Below are 22,428 nucleotides of genomic sequence, written 5' to 3'. Positions count from 1 at the left end.
TGACACCATGCCACCTTTGATGACTTTCTGGTGAGCTTAGGATTTATAGTGACTTAAAAACCAAGATTCAAAATGTTTGAGGACGAGCCATGACACTAGTACGATTGTAATTCGTTCCCATTCCTTGCATCAGACCTAAACATGCACCCAAGGACACATGTATAATTTTTCTAGCCATTTTGGTGAACTGGAGCATGTATTTGTAGTTTAGATTTGAATTATGGACATTAAATGCCTAGGAAACTCAATTAGTGTATAAAAGGGCCAAACGTACCCTAAATAAGTTTAAATTTTAGGGCGGATATCCCGTCGTTCCATGTTGCGCGTGGAAGAAAATACAAGGCGAAAAGAGGCAGTGATTACGTTTCGCCCACAAGGGGAACACGTTTCCCTATCGGAACCATGAGGCTTCTTTGAGAGAAGCTCCAGTTTTTGTAAGAGGTTTGTAATAAAGCTTGGCCCAAATTGGATAATGTTTTTACCACGACATATATGTGCTATGACGTGACACCATGCCACCTTTGATTACTTTCTGGTGAGTTGAGGATTTATGGGGACTTAAAAAGTGAGATTAGAAATGTTTGAGGGCGAGCCATGACACCAGTATGGTTGTAATTCTTTCCCGTTCCTGGCATGGGAGCTAAACATGCACCCAAGGACACATGTATAATTTTTCTAGCCATTTTGGTGAACTGGAGCATGTATTTGTAGTTCAAATTTTAATTATGGACATTAAATGCCTAGGAAACTCAATTATTGTATAAAAAGGCCAAATGAACCCTAAATAAGTTTAAATTTCAGCACGGATATCCTGTCGTTCCATGTTGCCCGTAGAAGAAAATACAAGGAGAAAAGAGGCAGTGATTACGTTTCGCCCACAAGGGGGACACATTTTCCTATCGGAACCACGAGGCTTCTTTGAGAGAAGCTCCGGTTTGTAAGAGGCTTGTAATAAAACTTGCGCCACAATGGACGAAATAAATTCCTCGACATATTAGTGCCATGTCGTGACACCATGGCAGGTTTCATGATTTTCAGCTTACTTTTGGATTTACGGGGATTTAAAAACTGAGATTCTTCTCACGAAATGTTTTCAAATAGCACACGGTTCACTCACAAAAGACGATATCCAATGAAAACTTCTTGGAAACCATATTTTAAAGTTTCATAAAAATCTGAAAAAATGTGGGATGTTAAGAAGCTGATATTTTATTGCGACACAAAATTTCATGTTGAAAAACATTATGAGATGTGAGCTATGAAAAAGAAAAATTCTGCCCTGAATAGTGACATTACTATTTGGCATTATTCAACACTGATTTTGTCTTTTTCATAGCTCACATCTCATAATGTGTTTCAACTTGAAATTTTGTGTGCCAATAAAACATCATCCTCTTAACATCCCACATTTTTTGGATTTTTTGAAACTTCAAAACATCTTTTTCTGGTGGTTTTCACCGGTATCCACCGAATGTTGGTTTCCGTATGATATCCCCCCCGTTGCGCGCATGATCTGAGTCGTGTGTTCTGACTGGCCAGAACCCAAACCCCACTGATCGTACGTGTGCACCGTTGGATGCTCCCAGATCGGACGGCAACCCCGAGCCCTTTCAACAGCACATGTAGTACATGGGTAAGCACTATGCGCATGCGTCGTGTAGCTCACGCTTCCTTCTCTACTAGGTTTTCATTCAAAACAGGCTACCATTTGTCACCACTCCTCTCATTGGTTTCCCGCCTCTTCTCCCAGATATGCATGATGTAGATGTTCGTTTAATTTCTATAGTTCATCTCATCCAAAATCAATTAGTTTTATAAAAAAACCATTTTAAGGTTCATGGAATTGTGCATTGTAAAGGTAAAAACAAAAGTGACAATTCATTTAGAAAAAAAGGTTTGGGCAATTAAGATATGGAAGATTATTGAGAACAAGGGAGAAGTGCTTGTGTTTTGTGGTTTGTGCATTATGCTTAAGTTCAACCATGGAGTCTTCTAGAATGTACATGTGGCAGAATCTGGTGGAATGTAGATGATATCCAACGGCCAGTAGTGCTCGGATTTGCCATCTCTGTACCGTCGGATTGGCTTCATCCAATGAGCAACTTTCAAAGTTATTCACACACTATATAGGTGTATAGATATATATGTATATATATATGTCCCATGCTAGACAAAATAAAGTTGGAGCGCATGCGTGGGACGACCCCCCGCCCCCCGCCGCCGCCTCGAAGTTGGGAAACTGACATCATTGGTATTGAACCAGGCTTGGAGTCGCGTACGGTGTTTGGTTTGTAATGTAGTTGGCGTGGCCCATCGAAGTTGTGCATTTGGGATTTAAACACATCATACACCATTGTACCCATACATATTTTCGGGCCGCATGCAGTGTATACGGGGTCTTCTGATCGACCACGTCTCCCTTGTGCGGTTATTTGTGATGACATGGATATCTGTGGGCTCCCCGAGTGTATATATATCATCCCTTTGACCGATAATGAGGGGTATGTGTTGGCCATGAATGGATTCCACCTAGTTCGTGTTAGGGTCGGTCACCATCAAATGTCGGTCAACCAAAGCTCGAGCTCATGCTTTGTAAGGATTCCCTCCCAGATGCTCGGATTGCTGGGTTCGACCTACATCAAATCCTGCGTACGTATCTCGTCCTTAACTACCTTGCCTTCATGGTTGTTGTCTCTATCGAGAGGTAGGCACCACATCTAAATTGTACATTATTCTATATTGGAAACACACATCACCCCTTCCCAACGTACATCATTTTGGGCCGCATGCAAGAGGTGCTGGTTTTGTGGTCCCTCTCGTGCAATTTTCATGATGGTTCAATGTATTAGCCCAAGCGGTTTATCAACAACAACAACTGTCATTTGACCAAACATAGATTCATTGGTCTGTCTTATGGTATGTCATGGCGACATGCATGTATGACCAAAGTATCGATCATTACGTGCATCCGCCCCGCTGACACGAAGTGGGAGGTGGTGGGCCAAGCATCCTAGCTAGGTGCGACATTATGTCATTATATATATCCTAGCTAGGTGGTTGTTAGGGTGCTTTCGGGTTTGCGAGGTAGGTGCCACCAAATTTATGTGTTGTGTATTTAAAGTTTTAAACATCCCAATATTCGTACATATATTTGGCCACTTCCACATGGTTCTTGACTTCTGCCCCCTCTCATCGATCTTCAATGACACGCCCAACCGTGGGCCCGCGGAGTCAAAGTTGTGCATTGGAATTCTGAACATCACAGACAACCCTTTTCACTCATATATATTTGGGCCACATGCTGGTGTGGCTGTCTTTTAACCCTCTCTAAGTTATTGTTTGTTGCAAAGACTCTGATGACCCTCAACGAACACGGGGTATAATATCTTAACCGTGTCCGATACAAGTGCGATGTAAATCACCACTCCTGCACAAGTGCGAGCAAATTAAGGTGGAGGTACTAGCTCAACCGTGTGAGATGCAAGTGCACTCAAATCATCATGACCACGGAAGCGCGAGAAAAATTAAGGTGGAGGTACTGGCTCAACCATGTGCGATGCAAGTGCGCTGAAATCACGATGACCGCGCAAGCATGAGCAAAGGGTGGAGGTACTGGCTTAACCGTGTGCGATGCAAGTACGCTGTAAAACCACCACCTGTGCAAGCTAAATGCGGGTATGCTTATTTGGAAATTAGGACGAACCGTGTGCGATAAACCATCTATCTACAAATATAAAAAACAAACTACCCGCCTTGAGCATTGCAAAAATCAGCGTATCTGCACCACTTTTCCTTATTATCATACACACATATTGTTATAGGACCGTGCGCGATCTTGGGCACCCCCGCCCCTCATCAATTCCTTTACCTAAATTTTAGTAGCCGTCGTACTTCAACCGTCACCCACACTCCTCTAGCACCGACCTTATAGTAAAATTGCAGTAGCCGAGGCATTTGAACCGTCGCCCTCCCTCGTCCACCACCATCTCCATCCACCATTACTAAAAAAATTAGTAGCTGATGTCTACTACACAACCTTCTTCTTGTAGACGTTGTTGGGCCTCCAAGTGCAGAGGTTTGTAGGATAGTAGCAAATTTCCCTCAAGTGGATGACCTAAGGTTTATCAATCCGTAGGAGGCGTAGGATGAAGATGGTCTCTCTCAAGCAACCCTGCAACCAAACAACATAGAGTCTCTTGTGTCCCCAACACACCCAATACAATGGTAAATTGTATAGGTGCACTAGTTCGGCGAAGAGATGGTGATACAAGTGCAATATGGATAGTAGATAAAGGTATTTGTAATCTGAAATTATAAAAACAGCAAGGTAACTAATGATAAAAGTGAGCGTAAACGGTATTACAATGCGTTGAAACAAGGCCTAGGGTTCATACTTTCGCTAGTGAAAGTTCCCTCAACAATACTAACATAATTGCATCACATAACTATCCCTCAACATGCACCAAAGAGTCACTCCAAAGTCACTAATAGCGGAGAACGAACGAAGAGATTATGGTAGGGTACGAAACCACCTCAAAGTTATTCTTTCCAATCAATCCGTTGGGCTATTCCTATAAGTGTCACAAACAGCCCTAGAATTCGTACTAGAATAACACCTTAAGAGACAAATCAATCAAAACCCTAATGTCACCTAGATACTCCAATGTGACCTCAAGCATCCGTGGGTATGATTATACGATATGCATCACACAATCTCAGATTCATCTATTCAACCAACACATAGAACCTCAAAGAGTGCCCCAAAGTTTCTACCGGAGAATCACGACGAAAACGTGTGCCAACCCCTATGCATAGGTTCATGGGTGGAACCCGCAAGTTGATCACCAAAACATACAACAAGTGAATCACGTGGTATCCCATTGTCACCACAGATACGCACAGCAAGACATACATCAAGTGTTCTCAAATCTTTAAAGACTCAATCTGATAAGATAACTTCAAAGGGGAAACTCAATCCATTACAAGAGAGTAGAGGGGGGATAAAACATCATAGGATACAAATATAATAGCAAAGCTCGCGATACATCAAGATCGTATCACCTCAAGAACACGAGAGAGAGAGAGAGATCAAACACATAGCTACTGGTACATACCCTCAGCCCCGAGGGAGAACTACTCCGTCCTCGTAATGGAGAGCACCGGGATGATGTAGATGGCCACCGGAGAAGGATTCCCCCTCCAGCAGGGTGCCGCAACGTGTCTAGATTGGCTTTCGGTGGCTACGGAGGCTTCTGGTGGCGGAACTCCCGATCTATTGTGATGTCCGATGTTTTTAGGGTATATGGAGATATATAGGCGGAAGAAGTACGTCAGGGGGGTCACGAGGGGCCCACAAGGGTGGAGGGCGCGCCCCCTGCCTCGTGGCCTCCTCGTAGATCCCCTGACATGCACTCCATGTCTTCTGGGCTTCTTACCTTCCAAAAATGAGTTCCGTGAAGTTTCAGGTCAATTGGACTCCGTTTGATTTTCCTTTTCTTCGAAACCCTAAAACATGGTAAAAACAGAAACTGGCACTGGGCTCTGGGTTAATAGGTCAGTCCCAAAAATGATATAAAAGTGTATAATAAAGCCCATAAACATCCAAAACAATAGATAATATAGCATGGAGCAATCAAAAATTATAGATACGTTGGAGACGTATTAGTAGCCGTGGCGTATCCTCAAACTCCACCCCCCTCCACAGTCTCCCACCCGCCCCTCCCCCCTCGAACCCTAGCTCGCGACCACCGCCGACGCCGTCGCCAACCCCTGCCGTTCTGCCGTTCCTCCTAGCTTAGATAATAAAGTTTAGGTCACCCAGCGATTCCCATACTGTCGCCCCACTCTACTGATTTTTTAGATGAGGCCTGCGGTGTCCCTCCCCACCAGATCCACATCCTCTGCTCCAGAATGTCATAGCCTAAGCTCGACCACATATCCTGGGGAGCCCGACGAGCGTTCGGCCAAGAAGAGGTTTATCATGGCCTCTCCGGCGGACATTGGCGAGGTGGCTCCCGTTCGCCCCGACCTGTCGATCCCGGAGCAACACGTCATCGTGGAAGCCGGTGAAGACGTTGACTATGTTGCCATGCCAAAGGCTTCATCTCAGCAGGCTAGCGTATTACTATATCTTGGGAAAGCTAGCTACGACATCAAGCTCATCCACACCGACGGCTTCACGCGGGCCATGTCACAGGTTAAGTGGTCCATTCCCAACCCCTCCGGTTCAACCGCCGTCGATCTCTTCGACGACCCTGCCTCTGATCTCCTCTGCCAAGCGGTCAAGGATTTGCGAGCTTTATACGCCATCGAGCCCATTTTGTCACTTCTGAAGGACAAGTTCTATGGCGGAGGCTTGGGATCCTCAATTGCCAAGTCAGATCTCATCGACCACCACCACGAGGAGGGCACCCACAAAGGTCCTTCCAAGGTGAAACAGCCCATCTGTGACATCAGAGAGCGCACCATGGGTCTGTGCTCTTCCAACTGGAAGGATCTCGTCCATGAAATGTGAGGCAACATTCTATCAGCAAATCTTACCTTTTAAAGCTTGCCAACCCGTACCCTTTGTTGTAGTAGCATTTGCCGTGTGGTGCTTTAACTGTGCCGTGTTTAATTATTTCAGTTATGCAAAAATGTATTGTTCAATAGGTCTATGTGATGTTTAAGTATGAATTGTTCACTTCAGTTTCACGAATGGCTATATTTGGTTGTTTATAGTCAGTAGATGCCTTGTTTAACTGTATTTCGTTTTTAGGTTGGTTGGAGTGAGCATTTTTTTAGTTATCGAGCAGATGCCTTGTTTATCTGTATTTGGTTCTTAGTTTGGTTGTAGTGAGTATTTGTCCAGTTGTCAAGCTGATGCCTTGTTTATCTGTATTTGGTTGTTAGGTTGCTTTTTTTAACATTTGTCCAGTTATCAAGCAAATGTCTTGTTTATCTTAATCTGCTTGTTAGGTTGGTTGAAGTGACCATTTGTTCAGTTTTCAAGCATATGCCATGTTTATCTGTATTTGCTTGTTAGGTTGGTTGCAGTGAGACTCTGTTCAGTTTTCAATGGCTATATTTGGTTGTTATACTGGTCATTTATGCCTTGTTTATTTTAGTCATTCACAATGTGTTGTTCATTGTGTGCAAGTCGGAACTGTGCCGCTCGACTACATCAATACTAGTTTGAACGGCTATATTTGGTTCCAGTTATTCCTGGTGTAGTTAACACATGCCCTTTATTTTAGTTTTACACATTTATCCAGTGTGATGTTTAAGCATTACCTACATTCTATTCATTTTCAACAATACCAGTTTGAATTGCAATATTTGATGGTTGTTAAACCTGCTACTGGTAACATTGCCTTCCATTTTATATCTGCTTTAATAGCATGCTGTAACATCCCAAATTTTCAATTTGGAATGTTATACATTAGATCATCTATGCATAACATATTTTATTTTGCATTTTGGTTGATCCTAGAAATTTCTACGCAACTCAAGATTTTATTTTGGAGTTTTTCGTTATTTTATTTGAATTTAGGAAAAATGTGCGTTTTTCAAAATTGCATTTAGGTCCCAAATAAATGTTCACCTTGTGCGGCTTGATTTTAGAAGCCCGTGAAAATTTATTTCGGAATTTTTGGAGTCCGTTTAGTATTTCTTTTTATTTTTCTTCTGCGTGTAATTATTAAAAAAACGCGCACCGACCTAGGGGCCGTGTCCGACCCGGACTCCCGGCCCGCTAGGCTTTATAAGCCAGCCCACCCCGGGCCGAACCCTAGCCGCCAGCCCCGCCTCGAGCCCCGTGCCCGGCCGCCACCCGCACCGCCCCGCCGCGCCGCCGCCGCCGGACGCCGCCGCCGCCACACGCCGCCCGAGGTCCGCCGCCGCCTCGTTTTCCACGCCGGTTTTTTTTCGAAAAACCGTTCGGTTTTCCGTCGTTATTTTAGTTTCGGTTTTTTAATAGATCGGTTTTTCCAGTTTATTTAATTTAGCGAGCATTCGTCGTTTTTCTTTTTCTCGGATTAAATCCGCGATTTTTCCTGATCGCGATTCCTGATCCGATTTTCGTTTTAGTATAACTTTTCGCTCGTTTATCGGAATCAGGCGATTCAAGCGCCTGGAGTTTCGTCTCGAAACCCTCTATCCGTTTAACCAACTTAAACAAGATTTTGCTACTGTAAAATTTGCCATAGATTCAGATTAGTAGAACGAAGTTGTTTTCTTTCGCCGTTTGACTTTCGTCGCTTCGTTCGATTTGATTCTTTTTGCAAACCGGAGTTCTTAAGTTGAACCTTCTAGTTAGATCTCTTATTTGAGTTTTACCTGTGCATTAGATGAGTACTTATTGTATTCTTGTTTGTTTGTCTGCGATAGAATACCCGGAGTGCGCCGCTTGTTATTTCTAATCGCTAGGTTTCCCGGATCATCAGCAAGGCAAGTAACACTTTGATCATACCTTTTCTACTACCCAGTTTTATTGCATTAGATCAAATCCTCACACATTGCATGATTAGGATCTAATTAAATTGTGGGATGGGAAGTAGTTCAGGTAGTACCTATTACCTGTTTATTATCAAACCTTTGGGAGTTACTTCCGCGTTTGCTTATTTTGCCATGCTATGCTAGTAGACGTGGATTGGGTGAGTGATATCCATGACAAATGTGAGTTTTGTTAATTAATGGTTTATCTAAGGTGGCAACTTAAACACACATCTGGGTGGATTGAGGCACCTGGGTATTCCAGGACTTGCCTGTTTTCTTTTGGACCGCCACCCAGGCTCAAAGGGATCATGAGATTTTTCATGCTAGAAACTTCCGTATGCAGCCACAAGCTATTATGGGCTCTAGCATAGTTGACTAAGTCATGCGAACTATTATAGTGGTAGACTAGCAGATGTAGGGGATGTAGGTGGTACGGTCTACCCGATCGTAAGGTGCTAGCACTTCTGAAAGACTATGTGTCGGTCATCCGTCTTCTCAAACACCTTGTAGTGCGAGAAACCAAACGGAGGCGATCGAGTCTTGTGGGGAAAAGTGCGCAAACCTCTGCAGAGTGTAATAAACTAATCATGATTAGCCGTGTCCCCGGTTATGGACATTCTTGAGCATTTAGTACTTGGATTATCATGTGAATCTCAACATGTTACCCTAAATTAATTTTGTTGGGCTTTGTTTAATGATGATGCTTAATTGGGATTGAGAATGCTGTCAACCATCAATGTTTAACAACTACCATGATAGTTAAATAAATTTATTCCTTTGAAGTAGGGAGAAATTGGCTTTACGCAAAACTGTAACCATAGAGATTTCCACCAGCCAAATATGCATATAGTATAGTGTTTCATTCCATTACTCTCTATGTGTTACCTTGCCAGCATATTCCATGTGCTGACCCGTTCCGGGCTGCAACTTTAATGTTGTAGACTTTTCAGATGACGATTAAGGAGTTTTTAGGTCGTGGTTCTATACTCAGTGATGCCGTTGGAGTTGATGGACTCACTTATCTTCCAAGCCTTCTGCTGTTATCGTTATTAGATGGCCTTAAGCCATATTTATTGTAATAAGTTCTCTATTGAGACCCTCGATGTACTAAGTGTGTGATTGCTACTCTGTTATAAATCCTCCGAGTACTGTGTGGTGTCAGCATTACTGATCCAGGGATGAAACCGGAGCATAGAGATCAGACTGTTTGAGGTCTGGTCGCTACAGAGATGGTATCAGAGCACACGCTGACTGTAGGACACGACCACTAAGCTAAAGACCTAGATCACTATTCACTCTCTTGTCTTCTGACCTCTCATCTTTTCTACTCTTTAGGATGGCGGATGCAAAGAACAAGTTCATGCAACCGGATGAAGATACACCCTTTGGACGTCACTTGAAGGAAGTCACTAGATACCTGAACATAGGAGTACCAAGCTTCACCGGAACCTACAACGCCACTTTACCTGAAGAAGAGCGCTGGATGATTCAAGTTCAAGTTCCAGGAAGGACGTTCATGCTAGTCACTAAGCCGATAGAGTTTTCTTTTGATGCACCAACTTGGAATCTAGGAAAGAGCATGGCCGCACACATCGCGATGGGACGCATTGGAGAAGTCTACCGCAAGGATCTCAAGTATACTATCTACCAGATTTGTGGGCGCCGAGATGAACACTGGGAGATGATCAGCACCAGGAAGGATAGATCAATCATAGCTTTTATCCAGGAGTTAAACCAGCACATTCGACGATAGGAGAACCAGATGTGTGCCGACATGATAGATCTGAAGAAGGCTAAGACTAGAATCAAGGAACTGGAGGAGGAACTCAAGGCTACACGTGAAGATTATGAAGAAGAAATTGAAGTATTTGTGGAGAAGAATGACGACCTGATCAAGAAGATTGGAATATTTATGGGAGACCCTACGCCAGTAGAGGAAGACGAAGAATCCAAGGAGATTAGCCCGGAAGACTACATCATCATCGACGACACCGACTCAGACCCAGACGAAAGCGATGATGACTATGTTGATGAAGCTGGAGCAGATATCATGGAGTCTGCAACCGAAGAATATTTCTAGTAGACCACCTCATCAGTAGTAGTAGTCCACCATGTAAATATAGTAGTCCGAGCACTTTTTGCGATAGTTAGATCGATTGTATTCCCTTGTTTGATTGAATGAAGTGAATTGTTTGTTTTTGCCTCATGTGCATATGGGTAGTGTTTTCTCTTTAGACCCCCTCTATTCTTAGATCTCATCTTTTCTAAACCCTCGGATGCCTCCGAGACGTGACCCCGGATTTGCCTTTCCACCGGAGCTCACTCAGTTGATCCAGCAGCAGAGCACATTGATGCAGTTGCTAGTTCAGAATCAGAATCAGGGGAACAACAACCCACCACCACCACCACCACCACCTGTTGATCACTTAGCCCGTTTTCTTAGGCTGAATCCACCGGTGTTTTCCGGTAGCACCGAGCCGATAGTAGCAGATGATTGGCTCCGCAAGACAGCTAGGGAGTTGACCACAGCAGGATGCACAGATGCGGAGAAGGTGAAGTTTGCCGCACATCAGCTTGAAGGACCCGCAGCATCATGGGGGGAGAATTTCACAGCCACTTTCCCTGTCGACACTCTCACTTGGGACCAGTTTCAGCAGGCTTTTTGTACTGCCCATGTTTCAGCAGGAGCTATGGCCATGAAGAAGCGTGAGTTTCGCAACTTGCACCAAGGAGGACGGACAGTTGGCCAATATGTGGAGGACTTTAGTAAGTTAGCACGTCATGCCCCAGATGACGTCGCTACGGATGCAGCTAAGCAGGAGAAGTTTCTGGAAGGACTGAATGATGAGTTGAGCATGCAGTTGATGGTAGCCACCTTCAACAACTACCAGGAGTTGGTAGATTGTGCTCTTATGATTGAAGGGAAGCAGCAACAAATTGAGAATTGCAAGAGGAAGTATGGACAAGGAAAGTACACTTCAGGAGCTCAGCAGAAGCCACGTTTTACCCCTAGACCGGGAGGACATTTTCAGCATACCCATGGAGTAGGTAGCTCGCACAATCACAATGGCACCAGGAATGGTAATGGGAATGGAGGAAGGAATGGCCAGAATCGCACCAACCCATCAACCCCAGCCAAGAAGGACCTGAGCCAAGTCACTTGCTTTAAGTGTTTGAAGACCGGACATTATGCCAATGAATGTCCTAAAATACAAAATGGAAATAGCAATGGAAGTTCTGGGAAGAAGCCAAACCCTTTCAACAGGGGACAGGTGAACCATGTTAGCATGGAGGAGGTTGAAGCTCAGCTTGATGCAGTAATAGGTAAGTATTTGGTTAAGTCATTTACTGCACTTGTTCTTTTTGATACTAGTGCATCGCATTCATACATCTCAAGGGGATTTGTGGATAAGTATAACCTACCAACCCAAGCCCTTAGGTCACCCATGTTAGTAACCTCGCCTGGAGCAGAATATATGGCTAGTCTATGGTGTGAGCGGTTACCATTAAGGATTGGTAACTATGTTTTTCCCTCAAACCTAATAGTATTGGAATCTCAAGGATTGGATGTGATATTAGGCATGGATTGGTTATCAAAGTATGAAGGGAATATTGAATGTGCTAGTAAGTCAATTTTGCTTACCACCCCAGGAGGGAGAAGGATCAAGTATGTATCCCGACATGTGCCGAAGAGGACTTAAGTAAATTGCTTAACAGGAGTTGTGCAGGAGGAAGTACCAGTGGTAAGGGATTTCCCTGAATTATTTCCAAAGGAGTTGCCAGGCATGCCACCGGATAGAGATATTGAGTTTTTGATTGAGCTATTGCCAGGCACCGGGCCAATATCAAAGAGACCATATAGGATGCCAGCAAAGGATTTGGTGGAAATTAAGAAGCAGATTAAGGAGTTACTGGATAAGGGATATATTCGCCCAAGTTCTTCGCCTTGGGGATCGCCAGTACTTCTAGTGGAGAAGAAGGATGGATCGTTAAGGATGGTTGTTGATTATCGAGGATTGAATGAATTAATGATCAAGAACAAGTACCCACTACCAATTATCAATGATCTGTTTGATCGATTGCAAGGAGCTAAGGTATTTTCCAAGATCGATCTGCGATCAGGATACCACTAGTTGAAGATTCGAGAATAGGATATTCCTAAGACAGCTTTTACCACTAGGTATGGGCTGTACAAGTATACCGTTATGTCATTTGGTCTGACTAACGCACCTGCCTATTTTATGAACATGATGAACAAAGTATTTATGGAGTTTTTGGATAAGTTCGTCGTAGTGTTCATTGATGATATCCTGGTTTATTCGAAGAATGAAGAGGAGCATAAGGAGCATTTGCGTTTGGTACTTGGAAAGCTTAGAGAACATCAATTATATGCCAAGTTTAGCAAATGTGAGTTTTGGTTGAAGGAAGTAGGATTCCTCGGACACGTTATATCTGGAGAAGGAATAGCAGTAGATCCCACCAAAGTAGATACCGTGACCAAGTGGGAAGCACCAACTACCGTTGGGGAGATTCGGAGTTTTCTTGGACTCGCAAGATACTACCGGAGATTTATTGAGAATTTCTCAAAGATTGCGAAGCCTATGACTGAGTTGTTGAAGAAAGATACCAAGTTCATATGGACGGAGGAATGTGAGGCTAGTTTCCAGGAGTTGAAGAAACGTTTGGTTACCTCACCAGTGTTGATTTTGCCAGACCAGACCAAGGATTATGAGGTGTACTGCGATGCTTCACGTCGAGGACTTGGAGCAGTGCTTATGTAGGAAGGGAGAGTTGTTTCATATGCCTCAAGACAACTGAAGCCTCATGAGTTGAATTATGCCACGCATGATTTGGAGTTAGCGGCCGTAGTGCATGCTTTGAAAACATGGAGACATTTCCTCATTGGAAACCATTGCGAGGTGCATACGGATCATAAGAGTTTGAAGTACATTTTCACACAGAAGGAGTTGAACCTCAAACAAAGGAGATGGTTGGAGCTCATCAAGGATTATGATATGAGATTGTAATACCATCCCGGAAAGGCTAATGTAGTAGCTGACGCATTAAGCCGTAAGAGCCATGTTAATACATTAATGACGGGAGAAATACCCAAGGAGTTAGCAGAAAATCTTCGTGAACTATGTTTGGAAATAGTTCCGAGAGGCTATGTAGCAGCATTGGAGATTCAGTCAACCTTGATGGATAGAATCAGAGAAGCTCAGAAGACTGACAAAGAGATTGCCGCTATAAAGGAGAAACTGAGCAAAGGAAAAGCTAAAGGATTTCGTGAGGATGAGCACGACACCCTATGGTTTCAAGACCGTGTTTATGCGCCCAATGACCCGGAGATCAGGAAGTTGATTCTGCAAGAGGCACACGATTCACCATATTAGATTCACCCAGGAAATACCAAGATGTATTTGGATTTGAAGGATATTTTCTGGTGGACTGGAATGAAGAAGGATATTGCGGAGTATGTAGCAGTTTGTGATGTATGTCAGAGAGTAAAGGCAGAGCATCAGAAGCCAGCAGGATTGCTACAACCATTGCCGATACCCGAATGGAAGTGGGATAAGCTAGGTATGGATTTTATCACGGGATTGCTCAGGACTCGTTCAGGCTATGACTCGATTTGGGTTGTAGTTGATCGATTGACGAAAGTAGCTCATTTCATCCCAGTAAAGACCACTTACACCAGTGCTAAGTTGGCAAAGATATACATGACCAGGATCGTATGTTTGCATGGAGTTCCAAGGAGTATCGTATCAGATAGAGGAACCCAGTTTACCTCAAAGTTGTGGAAGCAGTTGCATGAAACTTTGGGTACCAGGCTAGAATTCAGTACAACTTTTCATCCATAGACAGATGGACAGACCAAGAGAGTCAATCAGATTTTGGAGGATATGCTGAGAGCTTGTGCGCTAGATTACGGATCTAGTTGGGACGACAATTTGCCATATGCAAAGTTCTCTTACAACAACAGTCACCAAACCAGTTTAAAGATGGCCCCTTTCGAAGCCTTGTACGGAAGGAGGTGCAGGACACCGTCGTTGTGGGACGAAGTTGGAGACCATCAGTTGTTTGGACCTGACTTGATTAAGGAGTCTGAACAGAAGGTGAAATTGATTCGCGATAGGCTCAAGGTAGCACAATCCAGGCAGAAGAGTTATGCAGATTCTAAACGCAAGGAGACAATTTACGAAGTCGGAGATAGAACTTATCTTCGAGTATCACCACTTCGGGGAACAAAGCGTTTTGGAGTTAAAGGAAAGTTAGCGCCACGATTCGTAGGACCATATCAAGTTTTGGAGCCTATGGGAGAAGTAGCCTACAAGTTGGAATTGCCCGAAGGATTGTCAGGAGTTCATGATGTGTTCCACGTTTCCTAGTTGAAGAAGTGCCACGTGGAGATGGCTGACATACCCTTGAGAGACACCGTGCCATTGGAAGCAATTCAGTTGGATAACGATTTGACCTATGAGGAGAAACCAATTAAGATTCTCGAGTTTGCCAGTCGAGTCACTCGCAGCAAGGTTATCAAGTTTAGCAAAGTTCAGTGGAGCCACCACACGGAGGATGAAGCCACCTGGGAGCGAGAGGAAGATTTTCTTAAGGACCACCCTCACCTATTTTCTAGCCAACCCGAATCTCGAGGGCGAGATTCATCTTAAGGGGGGTAGGTTTGTAACATCCCAAATTTTCAATTTGGAATGTTATACATTAGATCATCTATGCATAACATATTTTATTTTGCATTTTGGTTGATCCTAGAAATTTCTACGCAACTCAAGGACCCACGGAGAGAGTTGGGGATTTCGTTATTTTCATATTTGAGTTTTCTCAAATTTTGAGAATAGGATCATTTGATTTTATTTATTTTATCATCAATAATTTCTATTACAAAAATATGAGAGAGGGAATAAAATGACTTTCCCAAAATAAAGAAATATTGAGGATTTAATAATAAAATCAAATAAGATTTTATTTCGGAGTTTTTCGTTATTTTATTTGAATTTAGGAAAAATGTGTGTTTTTCAAAGTTGCATTTAGGTACCAAATAAATGTTCACCTTGTGCGGCTTGATTTTAGAAGCCCGTGAAAATTTATTTCGGAATTTTTGGAGTCCGTTTAGTATTTCCTTTTATTTTTCTTCTACGCGTAATTATTTTAAAAAAACGCGCACCAACCTAGGGGCCGTGTCCGACCCGGACTCCCGGCCCGCTAGGCTTTATAAGCTAGCCCACCCCGGGCCGAACCCTAGCCGCCAGCCCCGCCTCGAGCCCCGTGCCCCACCGCCACCCGCGCCGCTGCGCCGCCACCCGCCGCCGCCGCCGCCCCGCCGCGCCGTCCCGCCGTGCCGCCGCCGCCGGACGCTGCCGCCGCCACACGCCGCCCGAGGTCCGCCGCCGCCTCGTTTTCCGCGCCGTTTTTTTATTTTTTATTTCGAAAAACCGTTCGGTTTTTTGTCAGTTTTTCCGTCGGTTTTTTAATTTCAGTTTTTTTAATAGATCAGTTTTTCCGGTTTATTTAATTTAGCGAGCGTTCGTCGTTTATCTTTTTCTCGGATTAAATCCGCGATTTTTCCTGATCGCGATTCCTGATCCGATTTTCGTTTTAGTATAACTTTTCACTCGTTTATCGGAATCAGGCGATTCAAGCGCCTGGAGTTTCGTCTCGAAACCCTCTAGCCGTTTAACCAACTTAAACAAGATTTTGCTACCGTAAAATTTGCCCTAGATTCAGATTAGTAGAACGAAGTTGTTTTCTTTCGCCGTTTGACTTTCGTCGCTTCGTTCGATTTGATTCTTTTTGCAAATCGGAGTTCTTAAGTTGAACCTTCTGGTTAGATCTCTTATTTGAGTTTTAACTATGCATTAGATGAGTACTTATTGTATGCTTGTTTGTTTGTCTGCGATAGAATACCCGGAGTGCGCCGCTTGTTATTTCGAATCGCTAGGTTTCCCGGATCATCAGCAAGGCAAGTAACACTTTGATCATACCTTTTCTACTACCCAGTTTTATTGCATTAGATCAAATCCTCACACATTGCATGATTAGGATCTAATTAAATTGTGGGATGGGAAGTAGTTCAGGTAATACCTATTACCTGTTTATTATCAAACCTTTGGGAGTTACTTCCGCATTTGCTTATTTTGCCATGCTATGCTAGTAGACGTGGATTGGGTGAGTGATATCCATGAAAGATGTGAGTTTTGTTAATTAATGGTTTATCTAAGGTGGCAACTTAAACACACATCTGGGTAGATTGAGGCACCAGGGTATTCCAGGACTTGCCTATTTTCTTTTGGACCGCCACCCAGGCTCAAAGGGATCATGAGATTTTTCATGCTAGAAACTTCCGTGTGCAGCCACAAGCTATTATGGGCTCTAGCATAGTTGACTAAGTCGTGCGAACTCTTACAGTGGTAGACTAGCAGATGTAGGGGATGTAGGTGGTACGGTCTACCCGATCGAAAGGTGCTAGCGCTTCTGAAAGACTATGTCTCGGTCATCCGTCTTCTCAAACACCTTGTAGTGCGAGAAACCAAACGGAGGCGATCGAGTCTTGTGGGGAAAAGTGCGCAAACCTCTGCAGAGTGTAATAAACTAATCATGATTAGCCGTGTCCCCGGTTATGGACATTCTTGAGCATCTGGTACTTGGATTATCATGTGAATCTCAACATGTTACCATAAATTAATTTTGTTGGGCTTTGTTTAATGATGATGCTTAATTGGGATTGACAATGCTGTCAACCATTCTCAATGTTTAGCAACTACCATGATAGTTAAATAAATTTATTCCTTTGAAGTAGGGAGAAATTGGCTTTACGCAAAACTGTAACCATAGAGCTTTCCACCAGCCAAATATGCATATAGTATAGTGTTTCATTCCATTACTCTCTATGTGTTACCTTGCCAGCATATTCCATGTGCTGACCCGTTTCGGGCTGCAACTTTAATGTTGCAGACTTTTCAGACGACGATTAAGGAGTTTTTAGGTCGTGGTTCTATACTCAGTGATGCCGTTGGAGTTGATGGACTCATTTATCTTCCAAGCCTTCCGCTGTTATCGTTATTAGATGGCCTTAAGCCATATTTATTGTAATAAGTTCTCTATTGAGACCCTCGATGTACTAAGTGTGTGATTGCTACTCTGTTATAAATCCTCCGAGTACTGTGTGGTGTCAGCATTACTGATCCAGGGATGAAACCGGAGCACAGAGATCAGACTGTTTGAGGTCTGGTCGCTACACATGCTGAAACCAACACATTCAAGCTATCATTTGGAGATGATGTTGTTTACCTTTGCTATATTTGTTTGATGTTAAGATTGTTGTACTTATCATGCCTTTCCACTACTTATGCAGGACAACAATGGGAGTGGCCACCATTTTCCACCGAGGTTAGCTTCATCCCTCAGCTTGTACTCCCCCCGTCGTTCCATAATGTAGTTCATATAGATCCAGGCCTGGACACTAGTTAGCTTCTAATACTGACTTGTTGCTTATAGGTACATATGCCCTTGGCAAGGATCCACGCATCGACCCTTTTTGGTATGGGGCTGCTACCTCTTGAGCACTTGCGTTGGTTTTCCCTTGAAGAGGAAAGGGTGATGCAGCAAAGTAGCGTAAGTATTTCCCTCAGTTTTTGAGAACCAAGGTATCAATCCAGTAGGAGGCCACGCACGAGTCCCTCGCACCTACAAAAACAAATAAATCCTCGCAACCAACGCGATAAGGGGTTGTCAATCCCTACACGGCCACTTACGAGAGTGAGATCTGATAGATATGCTAAGATAATATTTTTGGTATTTTTATGATAAAGATGCAAAGTAAAATAAAAGGCAAAGGAAATAAATAATTATTGGCAGATTAATATGATAGAAGATAGACCTGGGGGCCATAGGTTTCACTAGTGGCTTCTCTTGAGAGCATAAGTATTCACGGTGGGTAGACAAATTATTGTTGAGCAATTCATATAATTGAGCATAGTTATGAGAATATCTAGGTATGATCATGTATATAGGCATCACGTCTGAGACAAGTAGACCGACTCCTACCTGCATCTACTACTACTACTCCACACATCGGCCGCTATCCAGCATGCATCTAGAGTATTAAGTTCAAGAGAACAGAGTAATGCTTTAAACAGGATGACATGATGTAGAGGGATAAACTCATGAAATACGATGAAAACCCCATCATGTTATCCTCGATGGCAACAATACAATACGTTCCTTGCTGCCCCTACTGTCGCTTGGAAAGGACACCACAAGATTGAACCCAAAGCTAAGCACTTCTCCCATTGCAAGAAAGATCAATCTACTAGGCCAAACCAAACTGATAATTCGAAGAGACTTGCAAAGATAACCAATCATACATAAAAGAATCCAGAGAAGATTCAAATATTGTTCATAGATAAACTTGATCATAAATCCACAATTCATCGGTCTCAACAAACACACCACAAAAGAAGATTACATCGAATAGATCTCCACAAGAGAGGGGGAGAACTTTGTATTGAGATCCAAAAAGAGAGAAGAAGCCATCTAGCTAATAACTATGGACCCATAGGTCTAAGGTAAACTACTCACACTTCATCGGAGGGGCTATGGTGTTGATGTAGAAGCCCTCCGTGATCGATGCCCCCTCCGGCGGAGCTCCGGAACAGGCCCCAAGATGGGATCTCGTGGATACAGAAAGTTACGGCAGTGGAATTAGGGTTTTGGCTCCATATCTGGTAGTTTGGGGGTACGTAGATATATATAGGAGGAAGGAGTACGTCGGTGGAGCAACAGGGGGCCCACGAGGGTGGAGGGCGCGCCTGGGGGGGGGGGGGGGGTAGGCGCGCCCCCTACCTCGTGGCCTCCTGGTTGATGTCTTGATGTAGGGTCCAAGTCCTCTGGATCATGTTCGTTCCGAAAAATCACGTTCTCGAAGGTTTCATTCCGTTTGGACTCCATTTGATATTCTTTTTCTGCGAAACCCTAAAATAGGCAGAAAACAACAGTTCTGGGCTGGGCCTCCGGTTAGTAGGTTAATCCCAAAAATAATATAAAAGTGTATAATAAAGCACAATAATGTCCAAACCAGAATATAATATAGCGTGGAACAATCAATTATAGATACGTTGGAGACGTAATAGGGGCAATGAGATATTGATGAACAAGCATCAAGTGAGGAAACTGATAAGGATTATTAGCAAAAAGATACGAATGGTGGCAAGAAAATTATTTGTTTATGCTCTATCCAACACAACAATGAGCCATAGGATGGTAACTACAAACTCTCCAGCCTTCTCTTTTTACTGCCCATAATGAGTTGTTAGACAACAATGTCTGAATCTTTTTCGTTCCAAGTGGTTCCCGAAGTAGTTCACTCAAGATTACCTCGCAAAGTACATGATTGGTGGACACACAATGAAGGTTAAAGTATTTCATCCAGATTACAATGAGAATCAAGAAGTCCTAATGAAGACAGTGAAGGATGGACGGGCAGCCATCACAAGGGGTTGGCCTAGAGTCGTGCGCGCATTACGCATGGAGGAGGGCACAATATGGGCATTCCGCTTCACCTTCTCCAACAACCAGAATGTCTTTCGCCTCTCTCTTTGCAGTGTTTTGTACAACTGTGGTTCATCATTCTTTACTTGGTGATTGTGTAGTTCTTCAGTATATGTACCTGTGCGTCGAATTATGGATCCGTGGTTGAACCTATATTTGTAATAAACATGGTTGGATATGAAATAAGTGATTTCCTACTTTCAAATTCAAAACATGTGATTTCTAAATTAGGGATTAATTAGGTATTACACTACACACGGTTTGCGAAAGCGAAATGTCTGTGATATACGTGGAGATCAGAAAAGTTTCTATGATCCACTACATGTGTGATCAATCTCCTCTGCACACACGACTTTCTCTTGAAAACTGTTTGCGTTAGGCCACCTTGCGCAAACGTTTACCACATAAAAAGTGTGTGTGATGGATAGCCTTTGCCACACAGTTTCTTCTACGCACCGTGTGTGATGCATGCAATAACGCAAATGATAAAATTATTAATATTGTGTGCAATGGCAACGCTATCACAAACGATTTAACGGGAAAAATTGTGTGTGATAACGGAAACATTTTCCTTGGAGCGACTGTGTGGGATGTACATACAAACGGAAACGTTTGGTGGGGACTGACTATGTGGGACGTACTTGCGACCGGAAACAATTTCGTCGTATAATTGTATTTTTTAGCTCTACTGTACGTATTTCCATAATTGAGCGCTCGTGGGTCACACACGAACTCATTTTGCCAAGCGTGTGTGCCAGGAGGGCATATCCCCGATGGTTTTTGGGTCGTGTGGAAAAGACCCCCCTATCGCCCACACTCACTTGGCAACGATTCCAAATGCCTTCGCGAAAAGGGGTTAAAAACCGTTTGTTTAGGACAGACGCGCACCAGTGGGGGTCATACTCATTGGGGTGATGATGATGTTGACCAACAAGACAACCAAATCCCTCATGCTCAACCTGCTCAAGATCAAGAATCTATGGTCATTGACAATTCTTTGCAATCTGAGTCTGAAGTTTAGTTGCAAGAGCCTCCTCAACAGTTCTTTGATGTTAATGATTGGGTCATCGTTCCATATCAGCCGCCTACTATTCAGTATGATATAATTGTTTTGGGCTTAGTCAAGCTTGTTTATGGGACAGTCTTGCTGTCGGAGATGGCTTGGAAAAGATTGTTTGAATCTCTATTGAAGTACTACCCCATGTATGAAATTCCTCAACAGATGTCTGTGTTGGATTTGCAGCCCATAGTGTTGTCCAAGAGGAGCTGGGCCATTGCCTTTGATGATGTACAAGTCCTCTCGCAACTACAATGGAAGGAGGCCAGGTTTTCAACAAGCCCAGGCCCGTTGCACGTGTCCTTTTCTCTGAACCAGCTATGTCTGATAGTTTTACCGAGCCATTGGTTGACAGTTAGGGCTCGCTCGATGTCACCCAGGTCGTCCAGCCTGATGAGGTCTTTTCTTTCTCTATGCAATGTGATAGGAAGAAGCCTTTCTGTAGGAACACTCTGGCTCCCACTCCCATTGTGGATACTGAGGTTAGAAGGTGCACCCGTGGTTCAGTTAAGAGGGAAGGTTATAAGCCTGTATTCTAGGAATTGCAGCAACAACCCAAGAAGAAGAAGCCAAAGTGCAAGCCTTTGACTACATTTCTCTCTCTGAGGAGCTTCCTGGTGCTGAGGAGCCGAATGCAGTGCCACTTCCTGAAGGAAATATGCCCTAGAGGCAATAATAAACTTGTTATTTATATTTCCTTATATCATGATAAATGTTTATTATTCATGCTAGAATTGTATTAACCGGAAACTTAGTACATGTGTGAATACATAGACAAATAAAGTGTCACTAGTATGCCTCTACTTGACTAGCTCGTTAATCAAAGATGGTTATGTTTCCTAACCATGAACAGTGAGTTGTTATTTGATTAACGAGGTCACATCATTAGTTGGAGTATTTTTTGGAGTACCGGAGAGTTACGGGTATTCGAATTGGGCCCTAATGGGCCATACGGGAAAGGAGAGAAAGGCCTCAAGGGTGGCTGCGCCCCTTCCCCATGGACTGGTCCGAATTGGACTAGGGAAAGGGTGCGGCCCCTTCCTTCCTTCTTCTTCTCCCTTACCTTTTTCCTATTCCATGTGGGAGGTGGAATCCTATTAGGACTAGGGAGTCCTAGTAGGACTCCTCACTTTGGGCGCGCCCTATGAGGGTCGGCCTCCTCCTCCCTCCATCCTTTATATACGTGGCCAGGGGGCACCCCATAGACACACAAGTTGATCATTGATCTTTTAGCCATGTGCGGTGCCCCCCTCCACCATAATCGACCCCGGTCATATCGTAGCGGTGCTTAGGCGAAGCCCTGTTCCGATAGCAACATCATCACCGTCATC

This window comes from Triticum urartu, chromosome 7A (assembly GCF_056163025.1).
Source record: "Triticum urartu cultivar PI428250 chromosome 7A, HENAU_Tu73, whole genome shotgun sequence".
Taxonomy (NCBI): Eukaryota; Viridiplantae; Streptophyta; class Magnoliopsida; order Poales; family Poaceae; genus Triticum; species Triticum urartu.
This window is presented reverse-complemented; position numbering follows the sequence as displayed.